Source organism: Brachyhypopomus gauderio, chromosome 10 (assembly GCF_052324685.1).
Source record: "Brachyhypopomus gauderio isolate BG-103 chromosome 10, BGAUD_0.2, whole genome shotgun sequence".
Taxonomy (NCBI): domain Eukaryota; kingdom Metazoa; phylum Chordata; class Actinopteri; order Gymnotiformes; family Hypopomidae; genus Brachyhypopomus; species Brachyhypopomus gauderio.
This window is the reverse complement of record NC_135220.1, coordinates 7,895,320-7,908,396: the sequence shown is the minus strand read 5'-3', so window position 1 is coordinate 7,908,396 and position 13,077 is coordinate 7,895,320. Positions and strand designations below refer to the sequence as shown.

General features: G+C 41.9%; 10 non-coding genes across 10 annotated transcripts; all 10 read right to left on the bottom strand.

The window, feature by feature from the left end:
* Window positions 1-1,920: 1,920 nt before the first annotated feature.
* trnar-ccu (transfer RNA arginine (anticodon CCU)) lies at window positions 1,921-1,993 on the bottom strand. The gene has a single exon. It is a non-coding gene; the product is annotated as a tRNA-Arg (tRNA).
* A 978-nt stretch (window positions 1,994-2,971) lies between these two features.
* Window positions 2,972-3,044, bottom strand: trnar-ccu (transfer RNA arginine (anticodon CCU)). The gene has a single exon. It is a non-coding gene; the product is annotated as a tRNA-Arg (tRNA).
* Window positions 3,045-4,022: 978 nt separating this feature from the next.
* trnar-ccu (transfer RNA arginine (anticodon CCU)) lies at window positions 4,023-4,095 on the bottom strand. Its single transcript has one exon. It is a non-coding gene; the product is annotated as a tRNA-Arg (tRNA).
* Window positions 4,096-4,997: 902 nt separating this feature from the next.
* On the bottom strand, window positions 4,998-5,069 carry trnam-cau (transfer RNA methionine (anticodon CAU)). Its single transcript has one exon. It is a non-coding gene; the product is annotated as a tRNA-Met (tRNA).
* A 7-nt stretch (window positions 5,070-5,076) lies between these two features.
* On the bottom strand, window positions 5,077-5,149 carry trnar-ccu (transfer RNA arginine (anticodon CCU)). The gene has a single exon. It is a non-coding gene; the product is annotated as a tRNA-Arg (tRNA).
* Window positions 5,150-6,127: 978 nt separating this feature from the next.
* trnar-ccu (transfer RNA arginine (anticodon CCU)) lies at window positions 6,128-6,200 on the bottom strand. Its single transcript has one exon. It is a non-coding gene; the product is annotated as a tRNA-Arg (tRNA).
* Window positions 6,201-7,173: 973 nt separating this feature from the next.
* On the bottom strand, window positions 7,174-7,246 carry trnar-ccu (transfer RNA arginine (anticodon CCU)). Its single transcript has one exon. It is a non-coding gene; the product is annotated as a tRNA-Arg (tRNA).
* Window positions 7,247-8,227: 981 nt separating this feature from the next.
* trnar-ccu (transfer RNA arginine (anticodon CCU)) lies at window positions 8,228-8,300 on the bottom strand. Its single transcript has one exon. It is a non-coding gene; the product is annotated as a tRNA-Arg (tRNA).
* A 2,356-nt stretch (window positions 8,301-10,656) lies between these two features.
* Window positions 10,657-10,729, bottom strand: trnar-ccu (transfer RNA arginine (anticodon CCU)). The gene has a single exon. It is a non-coding gene; the product is annotated as a tRNA-Arg (tRNA).
* A 978-nt stretch (window positions 10,730-11,707) lies between these two features.
* On the bottom strand, window positions 11,708-11,780 carry trnar-ccu (transfer RNA arginine (anticodon CCU)). The gene has a single exon. It is a non-coding gene; the product is annotated as a tRNA-Arg (tRNA).
* Window positions 11,781-13,077: the final 1,297 nt, after the last annotated feature.

Below are 13,077 nucleotides of genomic sequence, written 5' to 3'. Positions count from 1 at the left end.
AGAGACAGAAAAATGAAAAGTCAGTACAATGCTTCAACTCAATTTTGTTTCTGTACTGCTTTGTGCAAACACGACCATAGCTGAAGGGAATTAGCAGATATTTTGTCATTTCAATCATTATGAATTTCAGTTTCCCTTTCACCCACTGAGCAGGGGACTTAGCAGATCTTTTGTATTTTCAATCTTTCTGGATTTCAGTTTCCCTTTCACCCAATCTTTGACATCCAGTGACATTTGAAAAATCCACACGTTGTTCCGCGTCACCTCTTTTGGCCAAATATGTAGAAGTCTGGAGGTCCTGGAGAAGATTCAGCAAGAGATCTTTGATAAGATAGGCCAATGTAACACATCTCTCGACATTACCCCTTGTCATCACGCCATCTGTTGTCAGCAAATCAACCTCATGGCTCAAGGGAATTGGCAGATCTTTTGTACAAGCATATGAACATATCAGCTTGGCAAACATGCTTTTAAGTTTTGAAATTTCCAGGTCTACTTCTAAACATCTTGTCGAGCACCATTTTCATTCACTTTCTTGAAAGGGACTTAAATTTTTTACAACACAAGCTTGAATTTGTAGGTTATTTTGAGTGTCTATTGGGATTTGCTAGAGTGAAGCATGAAGTGCCTTGAAGAGTTTCATTAAATTAAAACATTGAAAGAAATGCTATAGAGTGAATTCACCCTGTCTTTAGAGGCTTTCTATCAATTTTTGACTCACACCCCTCTGACATTGAAAGGTGTGCTATTTTTGGACTAAAGGAATGCTTTTTTAGGACTAAAGCTGACTTAGCAGAGGATGGTTTCGATCCATCGACCTCTGGGTTATGGGCCCAGCACGCTTCCGCTGCGCCACTCTGCTTTCCCAGCACCCCAGATGGGACTCGAACTCACATTCCCTGGCTTAGGAGGCCAGTGCCTTATGCATTAGGCCACTGGGGCTCTTGCTAAAGCTTGCGGATGTCCAGTACCCACGATGAACGCAACCTATACTTCTGGAATATATCAGAGGGCTCTGTTCTCAGTACAGTCTGTTCTAGTCAGACACCTGAGAGACAGAAAAATGAAAAGTCAGTACAATGCTTCAACTCAATTTTGTTTCTGTACTGCTTTGTGCAAACACGACCATAGCTGAAGGGAATTAGCAGATATTTTGTCATTTCAATCATTATGAATTTCAGTTTCCCTTTCACCCACTGAGCAGGGGACTTAGCAGATCTTTTGTATTTTCAATCTTTCTGGATTTCAGTTTCCCTTTCACCCAATCTTTGACATCCAGTGACATTTGAAAAATCCACACGTTGTTCCGCGTCACCTCTTTTGGCCAAATATGTAGAAGTCTGGAGGTCCTGGAGAAGATTCAGCAAGAGATCTTTGATAAGATAGGCCAATGTAACACATCTCTCGACATTACCCCTTGTCATCACGCCATCTGTTGTCAGCAAATCAACCTCATGGCTCAAGGGAATTGGCAGATCTTTTGTACAAGCATATGAACATATCAGCTTGGCAAACATGCTTTTAAGTTTTGAAATTTCCAGGTCTACTTCTAAACATCTTGTCGAGCACCATTTTCATTCACTTTCTTGAAAGGGACTTAAATTTTTTACAACACAAGCTTGAATTTGTAGGTTATTTTGAGTGTCTATTGGGATTTGCTAGAGTGAAGCATGAAGTGCCTTGAAGAGTTTCATTAAATTAAAACATTGAAAGAAATGCTATAGAGTGAATTCACCCTGTCTTTAGAGGCTTTCTATCAATTTTTGACTCACACCCCTCTGACATTGAAAGGTGTGCTATTTTTGGACTAAAGGAATGCTTTTTTAGGACTAAAGCTGACTTAGCAGAGGATGGTTTCGATCCATCGACCTCTGGGTTATGGGCCCAGCACGCTTCCGCTGCGCCACTCTGCTTTCCCAGCACCCCAGACGGGACTCGAACCCACAATCCCTGGCTTAGGAGGCCAGTGCCTTATCCATTAGGCCACTGGGGCTCTTGCTAAAGCTTGCGGATGTCCAGTACCCACGATGAACGCAACCTATACTTCTGGAATATATCAGAGGGCTCTGTTCTCAGTACAGTCTGTTCTAGTCAGACACCTGAGAGACAGAAAAATGAAAAGTCAGTACAATGCTTCAACTCAATTTTGTTTCTGTACTGCTTTGTGCAAACACGACCATAGCTGAAGGGAATTAGCAGATCTTTTGTCATTTCAATCATTATGAATTTCAGTTTCCCTTTCACCCACTGAGCAGGGGACTTAGCAGATCTTTTGTATTTTCAATCTTTCTGGATTTCAGTTTCCCTTTCACCCAATCTTTGACATCCAGTGACACTTGAAAAATCCACACGTTGTTCCGCGTCACCTCTTTTGGCCAAATATGTAGAAGTCTGGAGGTCCTGGAGAAGATTCAGCAAGAGATCTTTGATAAGATAGGCCAATGTAACACATCTCTCGACATTACCCCTTGTCATCACGCCATCTGTTATCAGCAAATCAACCTCATGGCTCAAGGGAATTGGCAGATCTTTTGTACAAGCATATGAACATATCAGCTTGGCAAACATGCTTTTAAGTTTTGAAATTTCCAGGTCTACTTCTAAACATCTTGTCGAGCACCATTTTCATTCACTTTCTTGAAAGGGACTTAAATTTTTTACAACACAAGCTTGAATTTGTAGGTTATTTTGAGTGTCTATTGGGATTTGCTAGAGTGAAGCATGAAGTGCCTTGAAGAGTTTCATTAAATTAAAACATTGAAAGAAATGCTATAGAGTGAATTCACCCTGTCTTTAGAGGCTTTCTATCAATTTTTGACTCACACCCCTCTGACATTGAAAGGTGTGCTATTTTTGGACTAAAGGAATGCTTTTTTAGGACTAAAGCTGACTTAGCAGAGGATGGTTTCGATCCATCGACCTCTGGGTTATGGGCCCAGCACGCTTCCGCTGCGCCACTCTGCTTTCCCAGCACCCCAGATGGGACTCGAACCCACAATCCCTGGCTTAGGAGGCCAGTGCCTTATCCATTAGGCCACTGGGGCTCTTGCTAAAGCTTGCGGATGTCCAGTACCCACGATGAACGCAACCTATACTTCTGGAATATATCAGAGGGCTCTGTTCTCAGTACAGTCTGTTCTAGTCAGACACCTGAGAGACAGAAAAATGAAAAGTCAGTACAATGCTTCAACTCAATTTTGTTTCTGTACTGCTTTGTGCAAACACGACCATAGCTGAAGGGAATTAGCAGATCTTTTGTCATTTCAATCATTATGAATTTCAGTTTCCCTTTCACCCACTGAGCAGGGGACTTAGCAGATCTTTTGTATTTTCAATCTTTCTGGATTTCAGTTTCCCTTTCACCCAATCTTTGACATCCAGTGACATTTGAAAAATCCACACGTTGTTCCGCGTCACCTCTTTTGGCCAAATATGTAGAAGTCTGGAGGTCCTGGAGAAGATTCAGCAAGAGATCTTTGATAAGATAGGCCAATGTAACACATCTCTCGACATTACCCCTTGTCATCACGCCATCTGTTGTCAGCAAATCAACCTCATGGCTCAAGGGAATTAGCAGATCTTTTGTACAAGCATACGAACATATCAACTTGGCAAACATGCTTTTAAGTTTTGAAATTTCCAGGTCTACTTCTAAACATCTTGTCGAGCACCATTTTCATTCACTTTCTTGAAAGGGACTTAAATTTTTTACAACACAAGCTTGAATTTGTAGGTTATTTTGAGTGTCTATTGGGATTTGCTAGAGTGAAGCATGAAGTGCCTTGAAGAGTTTCATTAAATTAAAACATTGAAAGAAATGCTATAGAGTGAATTCACCCTGTCTTTAGAGGCTTTCTATCAATTTTTGACTCACACCCCTCTGACATTGAAAGGTGTGCTATTTTTGGACTAAAGGAATGCTTTTTTAGGACTAAAGCTGACTTAGCAGAGGATGGTTTCGATCCATCGACCTCTGGGTTATGGGCCCAGCACGCTTCCGCTGCGCCACTCTGCTTTCCCAGCACCCCAGATGGGACTCGAACCCACATTCCCTGGCTTAGGAGGCCAGTGCCTTATCCATTAGGCCACTGGGGCTCTTGCTAAAGCTTGCGGATGTCCAGTACCCACGATGAACGCAACCTATACTTCTGGAATATATCAGAGGGCTCTGTTCTCAGTACAGTCTATTCTAGTCAGACACCTGAGAGACAGAAAAATGAAAAGTCAGTACAATGCTTCAACTCAATTTTGTTTCTGTACTGCTTTGTGCAAACACGACCATAGCTGAAGGGAATTAGCAGATCTTTTGTCATTTCAATCATTATGAATTTCAGTTTCCCTTTCACCCACTGAGCAGGGGACTTAGCAGATCTTTTGTATTTTCAATCTTTCTGGATTTCAGTTTCCCTTTCACCCAATCTTTGACATCCAGTGACATTTGAAAAATCCACACGTTGTTCCGCGTCACCTCTTTTGGCCAAATATGTAGGAGAAGTCTGGAGGTCCTGGAGAAGATTCAGCAAGAGATCTTTGATAAGATAGGCCAATGTAACACATCTCTCGACATTACCCCTTGTCATCACGCCATCTGTTATCAGCAAATCAACCTCATGGCTCAAGGGAATTGGCAGATCTTTTGTACAAGCATATGAACATATCAGCTTGGCAAACATGCTTTTAAGTTTTGAAATTTCCAGGTCTACTTCTAAACATCTTGTCGAGCACCATTTTCATTCACTTTCTTGAAAGGGACTTAAATTTTTTACAACACAAGCTTGAATTTGTAGGTTATTTTGAGTGTCTATTGGGATTTGCTAGAGTGAAGCATGAAGTGCCTTGAAGAGTTTCATTAAATTAAAACATTGAAAGAAATGCTATAGAGTGAATTCACCCTGTCTTTAGAGGCTTTCTATCAATTTTTGACTCACACCCCTCTGACATTGAAAGGTGTGCTATTTTTGGACTAAAGGAATGCTTTTTTAGGACTAAAGCTGACTTAGCAGAGGATGGTTTCGATCCATCGACCTCTGGGTTATGGGCCCAGCACGCTTCCACTGCGCCACTCTGCTTTCCCAGCACCCCAGATGGGACTCGAACCTACAATCCCTGGCTTAGGAGGCCAGTGCCTTATCCATTAGGCCACTGGGGCTCTTGCTAAAGCTTGCGGATGTCCAGTACCCACGATGAACGCAACCTATACTTCTGGAATATATCAGAGGGCTCTGTTCTCAGTACAGTCTATTCTAGTCAGACACCTGAGAGACAGAAAAATGAAAAGTCAGTACAATGCTTCAACTCAATTTTGTTTCTGTACTGCTTTGTGCAAACACGACCATAGCTGAAGGGAATTAGCAGATCTTTTGTCATTTCAATCATTATGAATTTCAGTTTCCCTTTCACCCACTGAGCAGGGGACTTAGCAGATCTTTTGTATTTTCAATCTTTCTGGATTTCAGTTTCCCTTTCACCCAATCTTTGACATCCAGTGACATTTGAAAAATCCACACGTTGTTCCGCGTCACCTCTTTTGGCCAAATATGTAGAAGTCTGGAGGTCCTGGAGAAGATTCAGCAAGAGATCTTTGATAAGATAGGCCAATGTAACACATCTCTCGACATTACCCCTTGTCATCACGCCATCTGTTATCAGCAAATCAACCTCATGGCTCAAGGGAATTGGCAGATCTTTTGTACAAGCATATGAACATATCAGCTTGGCAAACATGCTTTTAAGTTTTGAAATTTCCAGGTCTACTTCTAAACATCTTGTCGAGCACCATTTTCATTCACTTTCTTGAAAGGGACTTAAATTTTTTACAACACAAGCTTGAATTTGTAGGTTATTTTGAGTGTCTATTGGGATTTGCTAGAGTGAAGCATGAAGTGCCTTGAAGAGTTTCATTAAATTAAAACATTGAAAGAAATGCTATAGAGTGAATTCACCCTGTCTTTAGAGGCTTTCTATCAATTTTTGACTCACACCCCTCTGACATTGAAAGGTGTGCTATTTTTGGACTAAAGGAATGCTTTTTTAGGACTAAAGCTGACTTAGCAGAGGATGGTTTCGATCCATCGACCTCTGGGTTATGGGCCCAGCACGCTTCCGCTGCGCCACTCTGCTTTCCCAGCACCCCAGATGGGACTCGAACCCACAATCCCTGGCTTAGGAGGCCAGTGCCTTATCCATTAGGCCACTGGGGCTCTTGCTAAAGCTTGCGGATGTCCAGTACCCACGATGAACGCAACCTATACTTCTGGAATATATCAGAGGGCTCTGTTCTCAGTACAGTCTGTTCTAGTCAGACACCTGAGAGACAGAAAAATGAAAAGTCAGTACAATGCTTCAACTCAATTTTGTTTCTGTACTGCTTTGTGCAAACACGACCATAGCTGAAGGGAATTAGCAAATCTTTTGTCATTTCAGTCATTATGAATTTCAGTTTCCCTTTCACCCACTGAGCAGGGGACTTAGCAGATCTTTTGTATTTTCAATCTTTCTGGATTTCAGTTTCCCTTTCACCCAATCTTTGATATCCAGTGACATTTGAAAAATCCACACGTTGTTCCGCGTCACCTCTTTTGGCCAAATATGTAGGAGAAGTCTGGAGGTCCTGGAGAAGATTCAGCAAGAGATCTTTGATAAGATAGGCCAGTGTAACACATCTCTCGACATTACCCCTTGTCATCACGCCATCTGTTGTCAGCAAATCAACCTCATGGCTCAAGGGAATTAGCAGATCTTTTGTACAAGCATATGAACTTGGCAAACATGCTTTTAAGTTTTGAAATTTCCAGGTCTACTTCTAAACATCTTGTCGAGCACCATTTTCATTCACTTTCTTGAAAGGGACTTACATTTTTTACAACACAAGCTTGAATTTGTAGGTTATTTTGAGTGTCTATTGGGATGTGCTAGAGTGAAGCATGAAGTGCCTTGAAGAGTTTCATTAAATTAAAACATTGAAAGAAATGCTATAGAGTGAATTCACCCTGTCTTTAGAGGCTTTCTATCAATTTTTGACTCACACCCCTCTGACATTGAAAGGTGTGCTATTTTTGGACTAAAGGAATGCTTTTTTAGGACTAAAGCTGACCTAGCAGAGGATGGTTTCGATCCATCGACCTCTGGGTTATGGGCCCAGCACGCTTCCGCTGCGCCACTCTGCTTTCCCTGCACCCCAGATGGGACTCGAACCCACAATCCCTGGCTTAGGAGGCCAGTGCCTTATCCATTAGGCCACTGGGGCTCTTGCTAAAGCTTGCGGATGTCCAGTACCCACGATGAACGCAACCTATACTTCTGGAATATATCAGAGGGCTCTGTTCTCAGTACAGTCTATTCTAGTCAGACACCTGAGAGACAGAAAAATGAAAAGTCAGTACAATGCTTCAACTCAATTTTGTTTCTGTACTGCTTTGTGCAAACACGACCATAGCTGAAGGGAATTAGCAGATCTTTTGTCATTTCAATCATTATGAATTTCAGTTTCCCTTTCACCCACTGAGCAGGGGACTTAGCAGATCTTTTGTATTTTCAATCTTTCTGGATTTCAGTTTCCCTTTCACCCAATCTTTGGCATCCAGTGACATTTGAAAAATCCACACGTTGTTCCGCGTCACCTCTTTTGGCCAAATATGTAGGAGAAGTCTGGAGGTCCTGGAGAAGATTCAGCAAGAGATCTTTGATAAGATAGGCCAGTGTAACACATCTCTCGACATTACCCCTTGTCATCACGCCATCTGTTGTCAGCAAATCAACCTCATGGCTCAAGGGAATTAGCAGATCTTTTGTACAAGCATATGAACATATCAACTTGGCAAACATGCTTTTAAGTTTTGAAATTTCCAGGTCTACTTCTAAACATCTTGTCGAGCACCATTTTCATTCACTTTCTTGAAAGGGACTTACATTTTTTACAACACAAGCTTGAATTTGTAGGTTATTTTGAGTGTCTATTGGGATTTGCTAGAGTGAAGCATGAAGTGCCTTGAAGAGTTTCATTAAATTAAAACATTGAAAGAAATGCTATAGAGTGAATTCATCCTGTCTTTAGAGGCTTTCTATCAATTTTTGACTCACACCCCTCTGACATTGAAAGGTGTGCTATTTTTGGACTAAAGGAATGCTTTTTTAGGACTAAAGCTGACTTAGCAGAGGATGGTTTCGATCCATCGACCTCTGGGTTATGGGCCCAGCACGCTTCCGCTGCGCCACTCTGCTTTCCCAGCACCCCAGATGGGACTCGAACCCACAATCCCTGGCTTAGGAGGCCAGTGCCTTATCCATTAGGCCACTGGGGCTCTTGCTTAAGCTTGCGGATGTCCAGTACCCACGATGAACGCAACCTATACTTCTGGAATATATCAGAGGGCTCTGTTCTCAGTACAGTCTATTCTAGTCAGACACCTGAGAGACAGAAAAATGAAAAGTCAGTACAATGCTTCAACTCAATTTTGTTTCTGTACTGCTTTGTGCAAACACGACCATAGCTGAAGGGAATTAGCAGATCTTTTGTCATTTCAATCATTATGAATTTCAGTTTCCCTTTCACCCACTGAGCAGAGGACTTAGCAGATCTTTTGTATTTTCAATCTTTCTGGATTTCAGTTTCCCTTTCACCCAATCTTTGACATCCAGTGACATTTGAAAAATACACACGTTGTTCCGCGTCACCTCTTTTGGCCAAATATGTAGAAGTCTGGAGGTCCTGGAGAAGATTCAGCAAGAGATCTTTGATAAGATAGGCCAGTGTAACACATCTCTCGACATTACCCCTTGTCATCACGCCATCTGTTGTCAGCAAATCAACCTCATGGCTCAAGGGAATTAGCAGATCTTTTGTCATTTCAATCATTATGAATTTCAGTTTCCCTTTCACCCACTGAGCAGAGGACTTAGCAGATCTTTTGTATTTTCAATCTTTCTGGATTTCAGTTTCCCTTTCACCCAATCTTTGACATCCAGTGACATTTGAAAAATACACACGTTGTTCCGCGTCACCTCTTTTGGCCAAATATGTAGAAGTCTGGAGGTCCTGGAGAAGATTCAGCAAGAGATCTTTGATAAGATAGGCCAGTGTAACACATCTCTCGACATTACCCCTTGTCATCACGCCATCTGTTGTCAGCAAATCAACCTCATGGCTCAAGGGAATTAGCAGATCTTTTGTACAAGCATATGAACATATCAACTTGGCAAACATGCTTTTAAGTTTTGAAATTTCCAGGTCTACTTCTAAACATCTTGTCGAGCACCATTTTCATTCACTTTCTTGAAAGGGACTTACATTTTTTACAACACAAGCTTGAATTTGTAGGTTATTTTGAGTGTCTATTGGGATTTGCTAGAGTGAAGCATGAAGTGCCTTGAAGAGTTTCATTAAATTAAAACATTGAAAGAAATGCTATAGAGTGAATTCACCCTGTCTTTAGAGGCTTTCTATCAATTTTTGACTCACACCCCTCTGACATTGAAAGGTGTGCTATTTTTGGACTAAAGGAATGCTTTTTTAGGACTAAAGCTGACTTAGCAGAGGATGGTTTCGATCCATCGACCTCTGGGTTATGGGCCCAGCACGCTTCCGCTGCGCCACTCTGCTTTCCCAGCACCCCAGATGGGACTCGAACTCACATTCCCTGGCTTAGGAGGCCAGTGCCTTATGCATTAGGCCACTGGGGCTCTTGCTAAAGCTTGCGGATGTCCAGTACCCACGATGAACGCAACCTATACTTCTGGAATATATCAGAGGGCTCTGTTCTCAGTACAGTCTGTTCTAGTCAGACACCTGAGAGACAGAAAAATGAAAAGTCAGTACAATGCTTCAACTCAATTTTGTTTCTGTACTGCTTTGTGCAAACACGACCATAGCTGAAGGGAATTAGCAGATATTTTGTCATTTCAATCATTATGAATTTCAGTTTCCCTTTCACCCACTGAGCAGGGGACTTAGCAGATCTTTTGTATTTTCAATCTTTCTGGATTTCAGTTTCCCTTTCACCCAATCTTTGACATCCAGTGACATTTGAAAAATCCACACGTTGTTCCGCGTCACCTCTTTTGGCCAAATATGTAGAAGTCTGGAGGTCCTGGAGAAGATTCAGCAAGAGATCTTTGATAAGATAGGCCAATGTAACACATCTCTCGACATTACCCCTTGTCATCACGCCATCTGTTGTCAGCAAATCAACCTCATGGCTCAAGGGAATTGGCAGATCTTTTGTACAAGCATATGAACATATCAGCTTGGCAAACATGCTTTTAAGTTTTGAAATTTCCAGGTCTACTTCTAAACATCTTGTCGAGCACCATTTTCATTCACTTTCTTGAAAGGGACTTAAATTTTTTACAACACAAGCTTGAATTTGTAGGTTATTTTGAGTGTCTATTGGGATTTGCTAGAGTGAAGCATGAAGTGCCTTGAAGAGTTTCATTAAATTAAAACATTGAAAGAAATGCTATAGAGTGAATTCACCCTGTCTTTAGAGGCTTTCTATCAATTTTTGACTCACACCCCTCTGACATTGAAAGGTGTGCTATTTTTGGACTAAAGGAATGCTTTTTTAGGACTAAAGCTGACTTAGCAGAGGATGGTTTCGATCCATCGACCTCTGGGTTATGGGCCCAGCACGCTTCCGCTGCGCCACTCTGCTTTCCCAGCACCCCAGACGGGACTCGAACCCACAATCCCTGGCTTAGGAGGCCAGTGCCTTATCCATTAGGCCACTGGGGCTCTTGCTAAAGCTTGCGGATGTCCAGTACCCACGATGAACGCAACCTATACTTCTGGAATATATCAGAGGGCTCTGTTCTCAGTACAGTCTGTTCTAGTCAGACACCTGAGAGACAGAAAAATGAAAAGTCAGTACAATGCTTCAACTCAATTTTGTTTCTGTACTGCTTTGTGCAAACACGACCATAGCTGAAGGGAATTAGCAGATCTTTTGTCATTTCAATCATTATGAATTTCAGTTTCCCTTTCACCCACTGAGCAGGGGACTTAGCAGATCTTTTGTATTTTCAATCTTTCTGGATTTCAGTTTCCCTTTCACCCAATCTTTGACATCCAGTGACACTTGAAAAATCCACACGTTGTTCCGCGTCACCTCTTTTGGCCAAATATGTAGAAGTCTGGAGGTCCTGGAGAAGATTCAGCAAGAGATCTTTGATAAGATAGGCCAATGTAACACATCTCTCGACATTACCCCTTGTCATCACGCCATCTGTTATCAGCAAATCAACCTCATGGCTCAAGGGAATTGGCAGATCTTTTGTACAAGCATATGAACATATCAGCTTGGCAAACATGCTTTTAAGTTTTGAAATTTCCAGGTCTACTTCTAAACATCTTGTCGAGCACCATTTTCATTCACTTTCTTGAAAGGGACTTAAATTTTTTACAACACAAGCTTGAATTTGTAGGTTATTTTGAGTGTCTATTGGGATTTGCTAGAGTGAAGCATGAAGTGCCTTGAAGAGTTTCATTAAATTAAAACATTGAAAGAAATGCTATAGAGTGAATTCACCCTGTCTTTAGAGGCTTTCTATCAATTTTTGACTCACACCCCTCTGACATTGAAAGGTGTGCTATTTTTGGACTAAAGGAATGCTTTTTTAGGACTAAAGCTGACTTAGCAGAGGATGGTTTCGATCCATCGACCTCTGGGTTATGGGCCCAGCACGCTTCCGCTGCGCCACTCTGCTTTCCCAGCACCCCAGATGGGACTCGAACCCACAATCCCTGGCTTAGGAGGCCAGTGCCTTATCCATTAGGCCACTGGGGCTCTTGCTAAAGCTTGCGGATGTCCAGTACCCACGATGAACGCAACCTATACTTCTGGAATATATCAGAGGGCTCTGTTCTCAGTACAGTCTGTTCTAGTCAGACACCTGAGAGACAGAAAAATGAAAAGTCAGTACAATGCTTCAACTCAATTTTGTTTCTGTACTGCTTTGTGCAAACACGACCATAGCTGAAGGGAATTAGCAGATCTTTTGTCATTTCAATCATTATGAATTTCAGTTTCCCTTTCACCCACTGAGCAGGGGACTTAGCAGATCTTTTGTATTTTCAATCTTTCTGGATTTCAGTTTCCCTTTCACCCAATCTTTGACATCCAGTGACATTTGAAAAATCCACACGTTGTTCCGCGTCACCTCTTTTGGCCAAATATGTAGAAGTCTGGAGGTCCTGGAGAAGATTCAGCAAGAGATCTTTGATAAGATAGGCCAATGTAACACATCTCTCGACATTACCCCTTGTCATCACGCCATCTGTTGTCAGCAAATCAACCTCATGGCTCAAGGGAATTAGCAGATCTTTTGTACAAGCATACGAACATATCAACTTGGCAAACATGCTTTTAAGTTTTGAAATTTCCAGGTCTACTTCTAAACATCTTGTCGAGCACCATTTTCATTCACTTTCTTGAAAGGGACTTAAATTTTTTACAACACAAGCTTGAATTTGTAGGTTATTTTGAGTGTCTATTGGGATTTGCTAGAGTGAAGCATGAAGTGCCTTGAAGAGTTTCATTAAATTAAAACATTGAAAGAAATGCTATAGAGTGAATTCACCCTGTCTTTAGAGGCTTTCTATCAATTTTTGACTCACACCCCTCTGACATTGAAAGGTGTGCTATTTTTGGACTAAAGGAATGCTTTTTTAGGACTAAAGCTGACTTAGCAGAGGATGGTTTCGATCCATCGACCTCTGGGTTATGGGCCCAGCACGCTTCCGCTGCGCCACTCTGCTTTCCCAGCACCCCAGATGGGACTCGAACCCACATTCCCTGGCTTAGGAGGCCAGTGCCTTATGCATTAGGCCACTGGGGATCTTGCTAAAGCTTGCGGATGTCCAGTACCCACGATGAACGCAACCTATACTTCTGGAATATATCAGAGGGCTCTGTTCTCAGTACAGTCTGTTCTAGTCAGACACCTGAGAGACAGAAAAATGAAAAGTCAGTACAATGCTTCAACTCAATTTTGTTTCTGTACTGCTTTGTGCAAACACGACCATAGCTGAAGGGAATTAGCAGATCTTTTGTCATTTCAATCATTATGAATTTCAGTTTCCCT